The 21552-nt window shown below is 42.9% G+C and overlaps 1 protein-coding gene across 2 annotated transcripts in view; it reads right to left on the bottom strand.

The window, feature by feature from the left end:
• The window catches only part of ATL1 (atlastin GTPase 1), a 903853-nt gene that overhangs the window by 117900 nt on the left and 764401 nt on the right, over positions 1 to 21552 (bottom strand). The window lies entirely within an intron of this gene.

The following is a 21552-nucleotide window of genomic DNA, read 5'->3' as shown; positions in this document are numbered from 1 at the left end:
CCTCATCTCAAGGATATTTATCTGATGATAAGCCTCTGACTCTGACCGAAAAACCTGGTGCATCTCCCTTTACAATGTCTTCCTGCCCCCACCCGAGGGAGGATGCATTCCTGGTTACAGTTGCTAATGGGGGGGGGGGGTACGGAAAATAAAAACCTGCCTACAGATATTAGAGGTGACTGAAGCCACCAGTTTAGATGACTCTTGCATAACTGAGTTATCCTAATGGTATGAGACAAGAAATCATACTGTTGAGACCACTGCAACTGGAGTAACCACTGCAAGATGTTCATATGGTAATGAGCAAACTACACCATCAGAACTGATGATGTCATCAGGCCCAAAACCCTCAAGATCAAAAGAGCCAGAGACTTCCAAGATGGATGCACACTGAGCAACAGCATAACTCTAGCTTTCACAGTATGAAAACAGTAACTCAACATAGATTGCCAGTAGACTTTTGTGTTTATGGGTACATTTCAGTGACTGGCTAATAAGTGTACTACCTGGATCCCAGGAAAAATGAACTACAGAGCACCTGTAAGAAAATCAGCTACAAAAAGTGAGGAAGAAACACAGACTGGGGAAGGTTATGCAGCTGTCCACCCAAAAGTAGTGCAACCTCCAGACAAGACTTCGAGTAACCTACAGGAAGAAACAAGAAAACTGCGCACAGACCTGGTTAAAATAAAAGAAACACTGATGGAGTATATCAACACAAACAACAAAAGGCTGGAAAAAAATGGAAGAAACTTTAAACGGACATTCAGATGAGGTGATAAAGCTGCAGAAATCAGAGGTTGAAATGCAGAAAAAAGCTGGCTGAATATGAGACTGCTCAGGAAGAGATGTATCAAAATATAATAGATTTAGAGGACAGCATGTAGAGAAAACCTAAAATTTTCTGCTATACTAGAGAAACTGGGAGCAACAGTCTTCATTAATTTTATGAAAGCACAAATAAGCAAGTGGACTGGTATTCCACAGCAGGAGTTGTTAGTTGAAAGGGCACATCGTGTGTATGCTGCAAACCTGGCTATGAGAAAGCAACTTAGACCTTTAATAGTAAAGATGAAATCCTACCAGCAGAAGGAGTTGATTCTAACAAAACTCTGGCAGAAGGACAAAGTATTAAAAGTGGGAGACAGAGTGTTTGTGGAGAATGATTACTCATTGTACACCATGAAGAAGAGGAGTAAATTCATTCCTCTCTTCAGGGAATGTCGAGACGGAGGTGTGAGATTCAAACTTCTGTACACAGCTGTCTTCAAGGTATTCTTTCCTGGAGGGACAAAATCATTTTATGATGAAGTACATCCTAAGGAGGAAATACAAAAGGTTGTCCAACAAAAAGTGAGCTGTGAAACAGAAGGATATTCTGCTTCTTGTTCTTCTGGTAATACAGACCACAGAGAGACTATATGTGTGAAACGTTTCCAACTGTTTCAATGGAAAATGTTAGAGAGAAGGAAGGGACCATGACAGTTGACTAGAAGAATCAAATGTATGTTGCAAATGAAGTAGAGACAGGATTTGGGAGATGAGATAAACAGTAATGAAACCAGTAACTTAATGTGGGATTACAAAGCAATAAATATATTTGTGAAATATGACAGAACAAGAACATCTGGAAATATTGGATTTTTTTTGAATTTGTTGGACTTGTGGGTGACTCAAAGGGGAAGAGAGGGGGAAAGTTAACTAAGTAAATAAAACATTTTTTTTCTTAATAGTACTATTGTGGTGTGGGTGGTTTTCTTTGCATGCTATAAAGTAATTTTTTCTCAGTTATTTTTAAGTGTAATGGGGACTGTAAATAGGTGCTGCTGTTATTATCTTTCCTTTTCCCTTCTCTCTTTTTTCTTGTTCAGTTTTAAATGTAGGTAATGCAATGTAAAAATACCTGGTTAAAAGGGCATGACAAAAGAAAAATAATGTGCTTTTTCTCATTCTTTCAATGGGGAATGACTAGATTAAGGAACTTTGATTGATTTAGCAACAAGTTTTAAGAGAAAGCATGTAAATGAAAAAGAATATTGAATATTATGATTCTTTTTTTGTAGCAAATGAATGAATGTATGCTTAGTAGCAATTCTGCATGTGACCCTCATGACTCCATGGAAACAATCTGATACTGAGAAATTGGTTACAGTCTGGTGGAGAGTAATTGGCGGGGTGGGGGGAGAGAAACTGGCTAGGAGATAATATTCTCTGAAAGCATTCAGGGGTTTTCCCAGCTGGGAATGCTAGAACGATAAGGCAAAACCAGTTAGCACTTAGTAGAAGCACAGCCTGCACCATGAGTCTTACACGGATAACCTTTCTTTTAGTTTAACTCAAGTCTGTCAGTGTGGCTGTCAGTTTGGGACATATGTTACTATTAGGAAAGTAAAGCTTCAATATTTGAAGGTGTACATAGTTTTGTGTGTTAGTATTAAATGAATAGGTTTTAGGGGATTTTGGGGGTTGTTTGTTTTTTTGTTTGAGGGCTTTCAATAAAACAAAGTTTTGTAGGCTCAAATGGCTATGACAAGAAATAACTATATAAAAGTTCAACCTGCCAAATAGAGTATGCGTATAACACAAAAGATGGCACTAGACGTTTAACAAAAAAGGTGTTATACATAAAAGGTGGGAATAATAACATTTTAATATAATATGCTTTCTATAATGTCTTTAAATGTCAATGGTCTCACAGATAAATACAAAAAAAAGAATAGTGAACTACATTAAAAAATTTAGAGTGCAAATAGCTGTTATAGGTGACATACCTGGAAAAAACAATGTGTGAATTTGATAAAGACAGATCCTCATGACAGTTATTTAACAGAATATCTGGGACAAAGGAAAACAGAAGTAATTATATTAACTGCAAGAGAAGCTCCAACAGTGATAGAAGAGGATAAAAAAGATACTATTGGCAGATTTGTAGTGCTAAGGGGCTACTAGCAAGGGAGGAGGATTATACTGGGATGAATATTCCATCTAAAACTGCTATATTGGAGCTTAAGAAAATTCTGGGAGAAATGATCAGTGTTTAGCAAGTAATATTACTTATAGGTGGAGACTGGAATTTGATTTGCGGCAGTGAAGATGTGTCTGGGGGTGGGGGCAGAAGGGAAAGTATAACAAAGAAGGGTACATTTTTGAAGAAATTTATAAAAATATTTGGCATAGAAGATGTGAATTCAGTAACAGGAGTTTGTAGTGCATTTATATATAATTCCCGCAGATGTAAAAACTGGACGAGGCTAGTCAGAACTTATATTTCACAGCAACATGTGTATTTAACTGAAGGTCTTGATATGCACTACTACTTCAGATCATGCACCAATAACAACTAAAACAAAAACACAGGGTAGTGAAATAAAAATGAGACATTGGCTCTTTCCCACCTATCTGTTGAAAAGAGAAGAATTTAAGGAATGGGTATTGGAGTTTATTTAGGAGCTATTTGAGAGGATAAAAATTACCTCTGAAAATATAGTTAGGGAGTGGGATAAAATTAAGGTGGAGTTTAAAAATAGGGTGGAAATAAAAGAAAGGAAGCTATGGTTAAGAAGTAACAAGAATTATTTAGAGGGACTGACAAATGTTAAATTATTGCAGAATACAGGGAATCTCACAAATCAAGAAGAGCAACTGCAGAATGCTAAACAGAAAATAAGGGGTTACTTCAATAATATACATGAGTTTAGAAAGACTGATGTTAAGCAACTGCTTTTTGATAACAACACTACAACACAAAATCTTTTAGCACAACAACTCAGGCAACAGAAAGCAGAAAAGGTTGTTGCGAAGCTTAGGTAGTCTATAACAAACAAGGAAGGTAACAAGATTCTGTAGAGGTATTAGAAATGTTTCAAAAATTCTATGAAAGTCTGTATAAAGCAGAGAAATACGGAAGTCAAGAAAAGATACAAATGGAAATGTTTACAGAAGAATTAAATATGCCAAGGTTAGAGGTAGATGAGCTCAGTTACTAATGGTTAGGATAGGAGGAGAGGAGATAAAAATTGTGATGTATTACCAATCTACAGGAAAGTCCCCAGGAATAGACGTTATTCCTGGGAAAGTTGTTTTTTCTTCTCTCAATTAACATATCTGCCTGGTATCTACCTAAACTGTCTAGATATATTACGCTCTCTGCAGTTAATACTTATGCTATTAAATGCATCTTTGTTATACTATGTTATGATGTTACTTTGAAATTTTTTTTATTTTTGGCATTGCTTCCTCGTAAATAACTTAACCAAATTTCTCAAACATATTGTTACTGCATCCTCAAAATACTGTACTTTTGCCTTGTATATATTCATATTGTGTATTCTCTCAGTTCATGTACTGTTAAGTATCTTACAACTTGAATTGTTAGGTTTTTCTTATTATTTTTAATTACTTTCCTGGAGCTCTTCTCTTCGGGTCTTCACTGAAAAAGGCTCTCTGGGCCCAGTCAGACTAACCCGGTTAACAAATGTAAAAATAAAATAATTAACAAAATAAGTTTGGAAGCTAGGAGGGAAAAAAACTGATAAAGATCTGGGAGGTTTTGTTTAACAGTATTTTAAGAGAAGAAGTACAGCATCCTGGAATAAAGCAGTATTAGCTGTAATACCTAAAGAGGGTAAAGATCCAGCAGCTCCAGCCAGGCCCTTTTTAATACTAAACCATGATTATAAAGTGTTCATGTCTGTAATAGCTAAAAGAATATCAAAAGTAATGCCAAATTTGATAGATATGGATTAGTGTGGTTTTGTGGAGGCGTGGCACACATATGACAACATTAAAAAAACACTGATGATCCAGAGGGAAGCAGAATGTAAGAAAATACCATTGTTGGTGGTGGGTCTTGATGCAGAGAAAGGATCTGACAGAGTAAGCTGGGACTTTATCAGCAGGGCAATGGAAGCATTTGCATTTATTTCCTGAAAAGAAAAATATAAGGTTGATTATGAGGATGTATGAGGGATTGAAGGCAAAGATTAAAGTGGGTGGGTCCTCTCTGATAATTTCTGCTTGGGCAGAGGAGCCAGGCAGGGGTGTCCTCCCTCCCCTTTGTTATTTGCATTATATTTAGAACCACAGACAAAGAGAATAAGGGACTCAGAAATTCAAGGATATAATTGGTATGGTAGTCAAGAAAAGCTGGCTGTATTTGCAGATGACAGAATTTTATACCTGACAAAATCAGAAAGAGACATTATAGTGTTGTGAAGCATACTGAGATAGCTTCAAATCTTTTCAGAAAATTAATGAAGTTAAAACAAAGGCAGTGGTGATAAATTGTGTACCTACATATGAATTGGTTCAGCAATATCCATATTTTGGGGGACATGATAAAAATGAAATGTTTAAAAGTATGGATTAAAAATGATTCTGGTGTGGTAGCTAAGGGTATGTGGGAGGAGACTAAACAAAAGATAATACAAAAACTGAGAAAATGTTTGTTATATGGATATGGATAGTAAGATACAAGCAGTTACAATGTTTTAGCCCCATTAGTCTTATACACAGGACAGACACATTTTTATCAATCAGAGAAGTTGTGGGTAGCAATTAATAAAGAGCTGAAGAACTTTATCTGGTGGGGGGGAGAAGGCAAGAGTCAAGTAGGATACACTGATTCTTCCCATAGAACAGGGTGGACAGGGAATACTCAATTAGAATGGGTATTTCAGAGCTACACAGTTAAGGCTCCTATACATATCACAAGCAGACAACTATAATTCAAAGTGGAAAGGGGTGATGAAGAAACAGGTGGGGAAGCTCAAGAAACAAGGAGAGACTGGAACTTTAGATACAGGCCTTTAAGGAGAATAAAAAGAAGTTATGTACTCACCATAATGTTCCATCTGAGTAGGTACTTCATTTGTCTGCAACCTGTGGGTATCGGATCCGACTTTGAATCCGAGCCAGCAGCTTACCATGCTCCAAGATCTGAGCTTCTAGCTCCTCCCCCTACCCATAATCCCCTGCTACCAACCACATTACCTCAGATCTTTTTTTTGCCTTACCAACCTGTAAACATGAAAAAATCAACTGCAAAGGTGATGAGAAAATCCCGAAAGGTTCGGGGGATGGCAGGGGGGGTCGGTTGCAGAGCAATGAAGTACCTACTCAGATGGAACGTTATGGTGAGTACATAACTTCTTTATCTGAAGTAGTTACTTCACTTGCTCTGCAACCTGTGGGACAGAGTCCCCAGCTACTTATAAGAACCTGGGTGGTCCTTACGGAAGGATATTCCAAAGCACCGCGGAGCCAAAAGAAGCCCTACTTCTCGAAATCACATCTAATTTATAATGAGAAATGAACGTATGAGAAGAGGACCAAGTAGCCGCTGAACATATGTCGTCCACTGGAACCCTAGACCAGAAGGCTGTTGAAGTGGCTACAGATCTTGTAGAATGAGCACGGATATCAACCGGGGCTGGTTTGCCAGATGATATATACCCCTGAATAATACACTGACGAATCCAATTTGCCACAGTGACTTTGGAAATGGCTTTACCCATGGCTGATTTTGCAAACGAGACAAATAACTGGTCCGACTTGCGAAACTCTCTAGTCCTATGCAAGTAGAAACGCAGCTGTCTGTGTACATCCAATTTGTGTAATGTGTATTCTCCCTTGTTCTGAAATGTGGGAAAAAACACTGGTAAATTTTTTGATTGATTTATATTTGATTCTGAAGCAACCTTAGGCAAAAAGACGGGTTAGTCCTGAGGGACACTCTATCTTTGTGAAAGATAAGGTAAGGAGGCTTCATACACAAGGCTTGTAATTCTGAAACCCTTTTGGCCAAAGTAATAGCCACTAAGAAGGCTGTTTTCCACAAGAACTTCAACGGAATTGAGGCCGCAGGTTCAAAAGGTGGACTTGTTAAGGCTTGTAAGACTAGAGTGAGATCCCATGGGGGAACCACAGACTATTGGTGGATTTAAAAGGAAGATGCCTCATAAGAAGGTTTTGCACAACTTTGTAGCTGCTAAGGAACCTATGCAATCACCCACATGAAAATGGGAGATGGCCGCCAATTGTACCTTAACCGAAGAAGCGTTTGCTCCCTGATGAAAGATTAATGAGAGGAAGTCTAGGATGGTCGGGATAGGGACAGTAAATGGGTCCAAGCCCTTATCTTCGGCCCAAATGGAAAAACGTTTCCACTTACTGTTGTAAAGTTTTCTGGTAGATGGCTTATGAGCCGCAACCAGAATGGCCTTAATGGGAGATGAGATACCGGGAGTCCTAGCCATTAATGGAACTGGATCAGCCAAGCCGCAAGCATGAGGCTGACCAGGTTGGGCGTTGGGCAATCCGCGGGATGAGAAATCAGTTCTGGACTGGGATCCAGAATCCATGGAGGAGCCACACTGTGAGACCGCAGAAAGGGGAACCAGATCTGCCGAGGCCAGAATGGGGCTATGAGGATAACTCTGCTGCCCAACCGACAGGCTTTCTGAATGAACTTCATCATGAGAGGAAGGGGAGGATAAGCATAAAGGAGCCCGGGAGGCCAAGCATGGACCAGAGCATCTCTGGGGGTTTCCCTCTGGGGAATTATTGCGAAGTACTCGCTGCATTTTGTGTTTAAAGGAGAAGCAAAAAGATTGCAGCAAGGCTGACCCCATTTGTGGAAGATCTGTTTCGCAACAGATGGATTCAGAGACCACTCGTACGGAGTGAGGAGCACCCGACTTAGCTTGTCCGCTAATATGTTGGATCGTCCCGGGATGTGCATTGCTACCAGAAAGCGGTTGGTTGAGATTGCCCATCCCCAAACTCTCATGGCCTCTCGACACAGGGGGTAGGATCTGGTTCCTCCCTGTTTGTTTATGTACCAGACTACAGACATGTTGTCTGTCTGGATCGCAATAGTCCCCAGGGGAAGAAGGTCGTGGAGGGCTTGCAATGCCAAAAGCACCGCCCTCATCTCTAGGACACTGATATGCAATGCGGTCTCTAGGGGAGTCCACGTGCCTTGAACGGATCTGCCTGAACAATGCCTCCCCCACCCGAGGTGAGAAGCATCCGTGATCAACGTGGCTTCGACCGGGGGGATCACAAAGGGCCTCCCTTCTCGGAGTTCCCACGCATGCAACCACCAAAGAAGGGAGTCCCTGCAAACTCTGCTCAGCGGTATGGGTGTGTTTAACAGGTGGAGCAAGAGGGACAATTGGACTTGAAGGGTCCATTGCAATATTCGCATTCGCAGGCGGGCATGGAGGGAAAGACCGATCGCGGCTGCCATAGACCCTAGTGCCCTCAGGACTAACTCCGCTGGAGGAGAAGGATTCCGGAGAAGGGCTAACACCTGATAAGACAAGAGGTTCAGTCTGACTGATGTTAGGGTAACTCGAGAGATTCGAGTATCCAACCTGGCCCCTATGAATTCCAGGGCTTGAGTGGGGCACAGGCAGGACTTCTGCAGGTTTACTGAAATGCCTAGGTTGTGGGCTAGAATCAGTGTGTAATCTCTTGCTACTGAGAGCTGATGCCTGTTGGTCGCGGTAAGGAGCCAGTCGTCTACGTACGGGAAGACCTGAATGCCCTGAAGTCTCAGATGGGCAGCAACCACCACCATGACTTTGGTGAACACTCTGGGGGCTGAAGTGAGGCCAAATGGAAGAACCCTGAATTGATAATGACTGGCTCCGAGCCGGAAGCGGAGAAACCTCTTGGATCGTCTGTCCATTAAAATGTGGTAGTACGCATCCTTGAGGTCTATGGAGCACATCCAGTCGTTCTCCCGCAGAAGGGGGAGGATAGATTGAAGAGTGACTATCCAGAACTTTTCCTTGGGTATAAACAGGTTCAGAGCGGAAAGGTCTAAGATGGGTCTGAGGTCCCCCGTTTTCTTTGGCACCAAAAAGAACCTTGAGTAATAACCCAATCCGGACTGATCTGGGGGGATGGGCTGGATGGCTCTTTTTCTTAGCAGCTTTAAAATCTCTAAAGCTGCCTCCTCCTCTGATCGGGTGGTGCATCGGGGAGGTGTCTGGTTTTGGGGGGAAGATTTAGGAAAGGAATGAAGTAACCTCTGGAAATGATACGGAGCACCCATCGATCCACTGTAAGGGACTCCCAGTTTGACAGGTGCTCTGTCAACCGCCCCCCATGACTGCCTCCAGAGAGGGACAGTCGGGCAAGCCCTCAGGGCTGTTGCGCGGGTCTGTCCGAGAAAGGTTCTCTAAACCCGAAATTACGTGGCCCCCCTCTGCCTCCTCTGCCTCTAGAGGACGAGTGGTCCGCAGCTGGATGGGATTGCTGAGACTTGCGGAACCACAGCTTCTTTTGTCCCCTCTGATTCCTGGAGAAGGATCTTTGGGGGCTAGAGAAGCGTACTCTGACGGCAGACAGCGTCTTCCCGTCCTTTTCGCTTTGGACCAGCGTATCGCAAACGGTCTTGCCGAAAAGAGCAGGACCGTCAAAGGGGGCATTCGCGAAGGACGCCTTGAAGGGATCAGCAAAGTCGCAAAGACGGAGCCAGGCATGACGTCATAAGACGACCCCTGCTCCGCTGGCTCTAGTGGCTCCCTCCGAAGCATGAGAGAGTAGTTGCATAGACGTATTGGAGATGGATTTCAGAGTGGCCATTCGTGTCGTAAACACATTCCTGTCTCCGACCGACATGGACTCTGGGGGGGCTGCAGCGTATTCCTTGATCAAGTCTTGCTGTAGCCTAATGGTATGTGCCATATAGTTCAGCGTCCTTATAGAAAAGGTCGCTGAAGCAAACATCCACTTCCGTAACAAATAATATAAACCACAAAATATTAAAGACCCCAACCAGCATATAAAGTAGATGCAGTAAAACAAAACGAGAAGGCTGGGTGAGGGTCAAACCAATGCTGTACGTGTCCTAAACAGTTTCTGTAGAGTGTCTATTCAGACCATTAAATCCTTTCGGAACACAATAGTAGCTTGCGTCAATGGAAAATCAGTTGGAACATAATAGTAGCTTGCATCAATGGAAAATCAGTTGAGAAACATCGAATAAATCCAAAATAGGCAAAAATTATTGCTAAAAATGACGTCTTTATTCACAAGACTAACTGGTAAGCGCTTTCGCTATTCAGCTTTTTCAAACCAACCAAACATCCACTTCCCAATCCGGTCCAACGCTCGAGATTCTTTATCTGGCGGGTGGACCAGAGAACTCTCCTGAGCGAGTTCTTTCTTGGTGGCCGCCGCCACCAACATGGCATCAACAGGGGATCCTTTGGCCCATGATTGCCTATCTGTGGGGGGGCTCAGTATTCTGTCGGGATGCCTAGGTATTGGCTCCATGGTGTCGGGCTCCTTCCACGCCCTGGTGGTAATTAAGTCCACCAGGGGGTCGGCTGGAGGGGACACCCAAGAAGTAAAGGGGCCTGCCTCAAACGCCTCCAGGAACACGGATTCATCAAGGGAAGGTTTTTGGGCAGACCACCCCCCTCTAATACGCAACATTTCCATGATGTCTCCAAAGGAGACATCTTCAGGGGGTGACCTTGGGGAACCCTCCCTATCATCTAAGTCCGTGTCAGTGGTAACGGACTCGGGGGAGTCCAGGTGCCTCCTTTTACACCGACACTTCCGAGGAACCTCCTTGGTGGGGCTATCCGAAGAGGGCTCGTCCACGGATTCTTGTTCCTCAACAGGAAATAGCTGGAGGGCTTGGGCAGGCTGTCCTCATGGTCGGATGATGGAAGACAGACCCTCATACAGTGGGGGTACGGGTGGATCCACAGCCTGAACCGGGGATCTGGAGGATCTCGACAGTACCCTCTCCACTACCTCAAAAGCCGAAGGAGAGTCACCCTCGCCAGTCTCTGACAGCAATCTCCTCGGCTCCGAGGAAGGGATCAGGGTCGGAGCTGAAGCAGTCGGCGCCGAGAGAGAGGTGTGCTCCGAAGCCAACAGCTCTGAAGATACAACTCCTCCCTCGGATCCGATGCTCAGCCCTCGGCCCTGAGAGCTCGGATCCGACAAGCTTGAGGGCATAGTCGGCGTCGAAGAGTCCAGCGCTATCGGCGCCGACAATTCCCTGGGTCCGAATGAGCACGGATCCGATGACTCCGAGATCCGAAAATGAGTCAGAGAAGGAGTGATCGGGGCAAACATGGGGGCCGCGCTCCCCCCCCCCAGAGGGGGGGGAGGCAAGAGCACCCCCATCTGCATTTGGGTCTGTAAGAACAGACGCATCATCCGATCCATATCCGCTTCGCAGATGCTTTTTGTTGACCTGGAAGACGTAGTCGAGGCGGGCCGGGAGGGCCGCCTCGACGACCTCGAGGGAGACCGATCTTCCTCCTCCGGCTCCGGTGAGAAGCTAGGCGAACAGAGCCGAGAGTAGAAGGATCCGGAGACCCCCGAAGGAGATTTAGTTATTTTAGCTGGCGGAGCCGAGGGGTGAGACTCGGCCCGCCTTTTATGGGATCTATGTCCCTCCTTATCCTTGTGCCTTTTCTCCTTAGTTGAGGAGGCACTAGTTTCCCCAGAGCTCAAACCCGAAGTGGGAGGTGGAGTCCCGGGTAGAGCTGAGGGAACAGAGGGCTCCGAGGCCGCTGAGGCAGCCGGAGCCCGAACAGGAGAGGAAGAAGAAGCTGACTCCTGGGGGAGCTTTCCCACCAGGATCAGCTTGTTCTTCCTATCCCGAAGTGTCCGGAGGTTAAAGGCCGCACTGATCTGGCAGGCCTCTGAGAGATGGGCTGCCCCCAGGCACAAAACGCACTGAGTGTGGCCATCAGCTGGGGAAAGCTTGTGGCCACACTCAGTACATTTGGAAAAAATGGCCTTAGGCCCTTCCGCCATGTTGAAGCACTCACACACACACCCAAACGCTAAGGAGGGAGGGGGAGTGACAAGAAAACTAAATACTGTACCAGTAAAAATTTAAAAAACTAACACTAACAAAGGGGTAGAAGGTTTTACTACCACACACACACGATTTTGAAAGTTTTTGGTGAAAAAAGGTTGAAACTATCTCACCCACCCAGGAGCTCTTCAAAAGTAAAACTTCTTCAGCTGCGGCAAAAAACGATCTGAGGTAATGTGGTTGGTAGCAGGGGATTATGGGTAGGGGTAGGGGGAGGAGCTAGGAGCTTGGATCTTGGAGCTTGGTAAGCTGCCGGCTTGGATACCCACAGGTTGCAGAGCAAATGAAGTAACTACTTCAGATCAATAATTATGCAGAATATTATACACATAAAGTAGCAGAAAGTATTCTAAGAACTAAGCCAACACGGGAATGGAGAAAGGAGATTCTGCCAATAGGAATGACTGGAATTAGGGATACAGATAATAAGCAAGAAAGGGATGAAATGTATTAAATAAAACTGGTAAAGGAACCAAGGTATTCGTAGCAAATAATTAGAGAGGGAAAGATGATAGAATGGGAGGATGCTAAGAATTTATTTGGAGTGATGGTTAGAGACTGCCTTCCCTATCAATGATTGATATCAGAGTACAGGCAAAGAGAAAGAAATAATACAGAAATATATGTGAAGTATAATGTTTGTAAACATGAACTTGTTAAAACAGTTTGGTTGCTTTTATATAAATGTAAATTTGCCTGTGTTACAAGTGATAATTCAGTAAAGATGTTTAAAAAAAAAAAAAGATCAAAAGAGCCAGAGGACAGTTGAACTCTAGCAGATTTTATAAGGCAGACCTCAAGAAGACAATTCTGTCTTGAGGCAGAAAGATCAGGGTCATAGTCATGGTTGTATCCAAGTGGCAACACAGAAAGATTAAGTGTTGCCTAAGATTCAGGTTAGATCTTCCCAATTTACTGACAAAGGGATTCTATGAAGGGGCAGCCAGGAGCCAGTTGTCTAGATACAGGAAAATTTTGAACCCCTGACCATGAGCTGCTACAACCATCATGCATTTGGTGAACAGTCAGAAGGCTGAGGTGAGACCAAAAACAGGCTCTGAACTGGAAATGACTAGCTCCTATTGGAAGTGTAGAAATATCCTGGACTCCTCCTCTATATTTATGTGAAAGTAGGCATCCTGGAGATGTATAGAGCACATCCATTCATTCTTCTGAAGACGTGGAAGAATATGATGCACTGAAACCATTAGAAAGTGGATCTTTTCAACAGAATAGTTTAGCAAATTCAGGTCCAGGATGGGCCAGAGGTCCTTCATTTTCTCTGGAACCAAAATAATGAGTGTAAAGTCCAAACCAAATCTGGTCTGATGGGACCTCCTGGATGGCTCTTTTTTTGCAGAAGAGAACAAACCTCTTGCATAGCAACCTTTTTGTCTGATTGGGTGGAGCATTCAGCAGTAGAGGATGCTTGGATGGGGAATTTCCAAAAAGAATCCAATAACTTCTGGATACAATTCTTCTTACCCATCTGTCTCATGTGATGGTGAACCACAGATGAGGGTTGATGGATATGCATCGCCAGACTGCCTCCGGAGAGGAACAGTTGAGCAAAACTTCTGGGGTTCTGCGGGCACCTGTCAGGAAAAAGGACCACTGAAATCTTGGTTTTGCAGACCACCCCAGCCTCTGGGTCTACATCTGTTAAAGTGGCCTCCTCTGATTTGGCTACCTTTGTCAGAAGAGGAACACTGATGTGTAGACTTATGAAACCAGAGTGAACAAGGCCCTTTTTGGTTCCTGTTAAAGATGTGCTGAGAAATCATGAACTTTACTACCACAGAGAGAGTCTTGCCATCCTGCTCACTTTACTGCAACCTTTCCTTCACTATAGAACCAAACAAGGTGGCTCCTTCAAAAGGGGCATTAGTGAGGCACCCCTTAAAATTATCCACAAAATAACACAGATGCAGCCATGTCTGTCGATTCATGGTGATGTCCATTCTTGCTGCTCTTGCCACCCCATTATGAAACAGGTGCATGGAGAGGTAAGTAGTATTGAACATTGTCAACAGAGTGGCTTGGAGTTACTTCCATGACTCTGTTGTAATGGGGTTCTTGAGAGTGGATAAAGCTTGTTGAGCAAGAGCCCTCTGGAACCTTGTCATACAATCAGCATAGTTCACAACCCAGACGGCAAAAAAATGGAAGCATAGGTCCACTTCCCCAGTCTATCCATTGCCCAGGTTTAGCAAGTGGATAGATGAATGAAAAGTATTCAGACAACTCTTTCTTTGTGGCTACCACAATAATAATGGAGTCTACTGAAGAAGGCTCTACTCAGAAGGATTTTTCTTTGGGGAGAGTAATATTTTGTCAGGCTTCCTTGGGACTAATTTGCAGCTGTTGGGTTCCTGCCAAGACTTCCCCTGTGCCAGTTCCACCAACTTGTCAGTGGGACAGACCACCCATGATGCAGAAAGAGTCACTCCATATGCCTAAAAAAAATTCTGCTTCATCCTGTAAGGGGGGGGGGGGCAGTTGGCCAAGATCTCCTCTGCCTCATGAGTGTCAGGATCTCTCTCTGAAGGAAACATTCTAGAGAGGAGCCCTCTCCATTATCCAAACTGGTACCTGAAGTGACCAACTCGAGTCTAGGTCAGTGATGGTGAAACTATGACATGCGTGCCAAAGGTGACACTCCACAATGTTTTGGGTGACACACCAGCATTCACCAACACCTCACTTACTAAAGAAACTGAATGAAAAAAATACAAGAAATATGCAACCCTGCACTTATCTATTAAAACTCAGTAACAAAAAAGTCATTGATGTTATGTTAATCAAATCAAATGCAGTGTATTCCATATTTTTTCAGTTCAATTCAAAATTACTATTAAAAGTAGGGTAATTTTTTGGTGCACTATTTTAATTCCAATTATCAGTGTGCATCATTTTCTCTATTGTAAGTCACTGATTTTTCTTTTACTTTTATAATAAATAGGAGCACACATGACTGGACTGTATTTTTTTAAATAACTGAATATGTAAAGAATTGTTTTTCTTTTGTTCATGGGGGGATGACACACAGCAGAGTTTAGATGGGCATTTTCCAAATTTTTGACATGCTGAGCCCAAAAGGTTCACCATCATTGGTCTAGGTGCTTCCTCTTGTAAGCCCTCTTCTTAGGTGGCTCAGGAGATGAGGCTCCTGAGCCTGCAATGATAGTCTCTGCACCGATGCAGGATGTGTGGGGTCTACAGAATGAATCTGGCCAGATGATGACTGCTGAGAAGTCAACCCAAATAACCCAGTGCCATGAGGAGAATCATAGTCAGAGGAACCTGTGGATCTGCCTTACATGGCAAAGTAATGGCCTGCAGCACTAACTTCCAGGGGATCCTAAGGAAATGCAGCAGTGGTTGGATCCCACTCTCCAAGTGGAGTGCGAAAGTGACCTGGGAGGAATCCTTGGGTCTGCCTGAGCCATCAGCAGTGAAGTGTGGTCTGGAGCCGAAGTCTCAAAGGCCGACATCTCTGCTAGAAGCAGCAGAGCCGCCCATCTGATTTCTTGACTCTGACATTGGGTCTGACCGGTCCAGAGTCGGGTGAGTCTGAGCAAAAACCCCTGGAGCTGATGATACACTGATCAACATTTTCCAGGCCACAGGATCTGAGTGATCACATGGATCTGAGGGAACTGGAGCCCAACATTGTACTGGTGAAAGTGCTTGGTTCAGGGTGAAATGCACGTATCCAACTAGCTTCAGAACCAATGGCATTACAGTGATCCGTATCTCAGTCTGGGTCTTGAGGAACGTCTGTAACAGGCAATCTAGATCAACTTCTGAGACACTTTTATGGGATCTTAAAGACCTAGTAGATAAGGAAGAGGAGGGTATTAAACTAGGTCTCTCAGTTTTCTTGGGGGAATCTTGAATAGTAATGAGGCTCCTAATTCTGGATCTGGAGGAGGAGGAGTGTATGTACAGGTCCGAGCCACATGCTCTTCAATTCTCAGAGTCCTGGAAGTTGACACTGGAGCCAAAGTATTTGGTAGCACTTTGTCAACTCATTATCCTTAGGTTTCAAGTATGTTTTTCACCAGACATTTTTGTTTTAACCAGCTCCAGATCTGGAGGGAGAAGCCCTTTTAAAATGAGATTATTCCTTCTATCTGAAAATGACCTGGGGCTAAAGGCAGCAGAGGTATCAAATAAGGCACTCAGATGGGCAACCCCTACAGAGATCACATATAAATCATGGGGGTCTTGAGGAGGAATTTTATATACCCACATTCGGAGTATTTCTTAAAGTTAGAAGCCTTGTCCATTCAAAACAGTTCTCAAACACAATCTGAAAGAAGTATACATAGTAGTTACAGAGCCAAAAGAGAATTGGTATGATAATCCAGTTGAAAAAAAGAGAATCTTTCCTCTAACTACATAAATAACAATCTAAAGCTACATTTACCAGCAATCTAACCCTAAGAATAAAAAAACACCAGAAAAAAAAGCTTTTAAAATAGTCAGACACAACCACTCTAAGATAAGCTTAATTGGAAATACAGAGGTAAACTCCTATCTAGCACCAAACAGATAAACAAAACGGCACCACGGCCAAGCAAGGAAGGGTTGAAGATACAACTACCTAACTCTAAATTTTATAAAAATGTAGACAACTACATAGAAAAGAAAACAATTCCAAATACAGGCAACCAAAGGCCTGCAAACTACCAAGTAGCATAAGTTTTTAGCAAGTTTAAGTTACAAATAAAAGGCTTAGCACTTATCTGGTGAGACCAGCGCTGCGACTTCAAGAGGTGGCACAGGAGAAATAAGTTGGGTAGGGAGAAGCAGGGCATTGTTTGAGTGAAAAAGCTGGAAGGGTTGGAAGCTGGAGTGCTAAATCATCAGGATCGGATCTGAGCAGAGGGCTTAAGGACCACATGTCAGATCGGACAGATTGGATGAAGTGCATTTGTTAATAAAAGACAAGGTGAAGAAATAATGGGAAAGTGTGTAGGAGGGAGGAAAGATCCCTTTTGGAATCTTGAGACTTGATAACTCGAGTCTTAAAACTACAAAAACTTGTATGTTTAGCAGAAGTAACAGCAAACTTTGAAAGTTATTATCTCTGATTTAAAGATTTTTTTTTTTGCAGGAAGACGAACCTTTCACCACACATGCACTAATTTTATATACCATCTCCAAGAATGCTGTATCTCAGAGAAGAGGGATTACTTCAAAATAAAGCAATTTAAAAGTTAATGTATATTTCCCCACTACTGCATTCATATTCTCACAGTTACAAGTATCCCAGTTATGGTTGCCAAACATACTACACGCAGGGGAAGACTAAAAAAAGAGAGTTATACAGAGGCCATAAATAAGACAGATGAAGAAATAATGGAAAAATATATTGCCAGTTGGTATAAAGATGAGGAAGAAGGCCTTCTATAGTTGTTTAGGAGAAAGAAGGGAGGCAAGCAGGGAAATGGGCTAACTCAGTTGGAGAGGTTATACGTATAAACAGGCCAGGGAACCTCTGACAGAACACCAAAAATATACAAATGGGATATGACACATTACGTGAATTCTGAAAAAGCTATTCAACAAGTCCCCTAGGGCAAGAGGTAGCTGCTACGGACTGGATGCAAGCAGTGCTGGGCCACTCTTCTAAGTCAGTTCAGAGAGCAACTTGAAGAACTGCAGGACAATAAGCCAAAATTCAGTGGTACATAAAATGATGGAGGCAGTCCTAATGTCAAGAGCCATGAGATTCTGCAATGAAAATGGACTGCATAGCAAATTCTAGCATAGGTTCATAGCAGGAAGATCCTGTCAGTCTTATTTGATTCAGATCTATTACTGGGTTATTTCAGAGGTGAACAGAGGCACTCTGGATGTGATTTCAGAGGTGAACAGAGGCACTCTGGATGTGATTTCAGAGGTGAACAGAGGCACTCTGGATGTGATTTCAGAGGTGAACAGAGGCACTCTGGATGTGATTTCAGAGGTGAACAGAGGCACTCTGGATGTGATTTCAGAGGTGAACAGAGGCACTCTGGATGTGATTTCAGAGGTGAACAGAGGCACTCTGGATGTGATTTCAGAGGTGAACAGAGGCACTCTGGATGTGATTTCAGAGGTGAACAGAGGCACTCTGGATGTGATTTCAGAGGTGAACAGTGGCACTCTGGATGTGATTTCAGAGGTGAACAGTGGCACTCTGGATGTGATTTCAGAGGTGAACAGTGGCACTCTGGATGTGATTTCAGAGGTGAACAGTGGCACTCTGGATGTGATTTCAGAGGTGAACAGTGGCACTCTGGATGTGATTTCAGAGGTGAACAGAGGCACTCTGGATGTGATTTCAGAGTTGAACAGAAGCACTCTGGATGTGATTTCAGAGGTGAACAGAGGCACTCTGGATGTGATCTACAGGCAATTTGTTGTTGTCTCTGACTGTATTCCATTGGCAAATTTTCTTGCAAAACATAGAGAAGGAATAGGTAGCACTTTATGCAGGTGCCTAGAGAAGTGTTAAAGGCATAAAGCAAAGGTTGTTAATGGGGAGAGTTTTCAAGGAGAAACATATCAGTGTTTCTGTTTTTTTCAGCTGACAAATGGTGATCCACTAGAGACTGGTCTTAGGTCCAGCTCTTTATAAGATGTTCATTTCTAACTACACCTGATGTATAAGAAACTGAAACCGCCTTTTGGGAGATGGCAGTAAGGTAAGGAGCTTCATCTAAGAGTCTGAGAGGTGATAATTCTGTTTCAACCCTTCCAATTGCATGATTATGCCTTTGGAAGGAAATAACCCAGGCTGAAACAAACATTTGGGGGTTGCATAAAACCCAGATCAGAAAAAAATCTTGGGGTTTCTTCTTATGAAAGGCATTGGGCTTTGTCCAAGATAGCAATAGCAAGTCCTTTATAAAATAGTAATTTAATAGGTACATAGGTAAATATTAGGCTAACAACCCCATGGTTTTTTTTAAGCCTAGTTTTGATACCCTAGGGTTATTTTAAAGGGGTATATTTAGCTTTGGACATGGGTGGTCAAGCATTTATAGGGTGCCACTGTCTACTACAGATATGTGTGCCAGACCACGGTAAATTTCCAATTCATGTTACTCTTGGATTATGGAAGAGCTCTGCTTCACATGGATGGGAAGCCTGTTTGACAGAAGCAGTAATCCCCGATACATGTACCTGTTCCTTCAGTGTGTCCTATTTATATTGCAAATGAAGTTTAGGTCCTTAGATTGGGTAATTCTAATGCTTTTTGTTTTGCAGATGTGCAACAAGGACATCAGAATGGGATTCAGGGATGCTTTGTAGGCCAGGCAGAGATCACCTATCAGCATTCTGTAGGAAACTGAGCACAGGGCCATGTATTCTTTTTGTGAGGAGCCTCTGTGAACATTCTAGTTGTTGCATATGCCCGGTTAGGTGCATACCAAAGGGGACACTGTACTCAATGACTGGTCTGATAAGGGATGAGTAAAGCCGAACAATGACATTCTTGGGCCTAGATAAAATAACCTTGTTTCTACGTTGCGCTATATAGAACAATTTCCTTACTATTGTAGAGACATGATGTTCAAAGTCCAGGTTACTGTCTACATGTGTTCCCAAATCCCTGACTACTGGGTCTACTCTTAGGGTGTATTATCAGTGTGAATTTCTAGGGGTAGTCATCTTCCCAAAGAATACCATTATGGATTTATTGGCATTGAGCTTTAGATTGTGGCTCTGGCATTAATTATTAGTCGGTATCAGGCCTGCTTGTAGAGTGTTCTATGACTATACCTAGTTTGCAATCATCTATAATCTTAGACAGCAAGAGGACCCCGACACTTGCCTTGACTCCAGAGAAATAAATGCCAAAAAGGAGCGGGTGCAGCACCAAGCCGTGAGGGACTATGCTAGTGACTGGCAGCTTTGTAGAAATGGACTCTGCTATCATAACTTCTTGGGTCCTATCTGTGAGCCAGGTGGGTATTGGGTGGGTGACATAGGGGTTTATATCAAATTTCATGAGTTTGTCTACAATGCCTGAATGGGGTATTGTGTCAAATGCTATGACTAGGCCAAGGTAGACAGCATGTACCATTTTTCTTACCCTCATCTTTTGTTTTGGTGACCTTCTCGAAAAAGCCCACCAGCCTGAATAGGCATGACCTGCCCTGGAAAAGACCAAACTGGGCTGGATCCAGGATCTGAAGGTTTCTTATGTCATTGTTCATTATCTCCATGATAATTATTTCCAGAGCTTTGCATATGAGACTAGTCAGAATTATGGCCCTCCTTTGTGCAGAGGGATGACAGTTACAGTCCTTCATTCGCTTGACACAAAGCCTGTCTGAAGGTTGTGGTCAAAAATTAATTCTAGTCCTGACAGGTTGTTTTTCATACTATTAAGTGACATTCTGAGATATTATTGGGGTCCACTGATACAATGTTCTTGGCCTTAGAAAATGCCTTGAGGAACAATTCTGATAGCTGTGAGAGTTATAGTCAAAGGCACTTCCTTAGGGGTGTCTACAGGGAGAATGAGGCTAAAAACGGGAGCTAAATTTGGGGGCCAGTAGATTTGCTATATCTTCTTGCTCAGTATAGGAGGATCTATTTACAATTAGTTAAGCACATTGCTGTCTATTGTCTTACAGGCTGTGGACATAGCTGAAAAAATGTCTTGTGATTGTCCTTAGCCTAGGAAGCCATTTTGCCTCAAATTTGACTTTGTTTGACTTGATTAGCCTTTATTTAAGGAACTATTCTGTTTTAAAACTGAATCTCAAGAACAGAAAACCAGACAGTAAAAAGAAATTGAATTGGCCCATATCACAACTAATTACTGTCTTCCAGAGATGAATGGATTGGTAAACATCTAGCATTTATTCATCTACAGTCTCAGTAGGGGGTGAAGTGTTTGGTACATCTGGGAATAAACTCTAGAAAGACTGGGATTTAGGCCAAGAGCCATAATTAGGGTGGGATGGAGCAAGATGTTAGAGGGGTAGGATTGGCAGTACCTAACGTGCACAAGTACAATACAGGTATTGATTGAAGTAGCAACATTACTGCGGCTTCATAAATGAATGGTGCAACTGTATTTGTGGTCACAGTGGACTACAATTACAGGAGTGCGGAAGAGATTTTTTCTTCCTCCATTTCTTTTGGTCCTCAGCTTAGGGAAGACCATTTTTGTTCCTCAACATTGAGTTGGGGGGGGGTACTACTTTGTGAACTGGACACAGGGTGCCAGATACCCTATCTATGGTTCTGTTAAGGTCTGTCTGAAACCATTACTTAAATTTATCTTTTGTCATTTCTACCAAAAACATGCAAAGTTCTCTCTTGTGAGCTCACAGTAAGCAATTACATATATACTGGAAAACCTGATGTTTCAACCATCTGGGATTCCAGTTTTCTCAGTGGTGCAGTTGGAACCGTAATCAGAGTGATAACTTATTCATAATACCAGAGGTCTAGGTACAAATAAAGTAAACATCATTATTTTCTAAAATATTTTTTGTACATGCTTCTCAATTTCTTTGCTCAAGAATTAGGGTCAAAGTCACACATAACTGGGGAGGGGAGCAAAGGGCCAAAATTAAGGATAATTTTTAAATACTACTCCAATTCAAAAATGTAATAGAACAGCAGGTTTTGCATCAACATGCATCTTTTGAGCATGCAAGGTATGGATCTCTGCTATC

The sequence above is a fragment of the Protopterus annectens genome, chromosome 6.part0 (genome assembly GCF_019279795.1).
Source record: "Protopterus annectens isolate FY-2018-M chromosome 6.part0, PAN1.0, whole genome shotgun sequence".
NCBI lineage: Eukaryota > Metazoa > Chordata > Ceratodontiformes > Protopteridae > Protopterus > Protopterus annectens.
The sequence above is the reverse complement of the archived record's forward strand: the minus strand, read 5'-3'. Positions and strand labels throughout refer to the sequence as shown.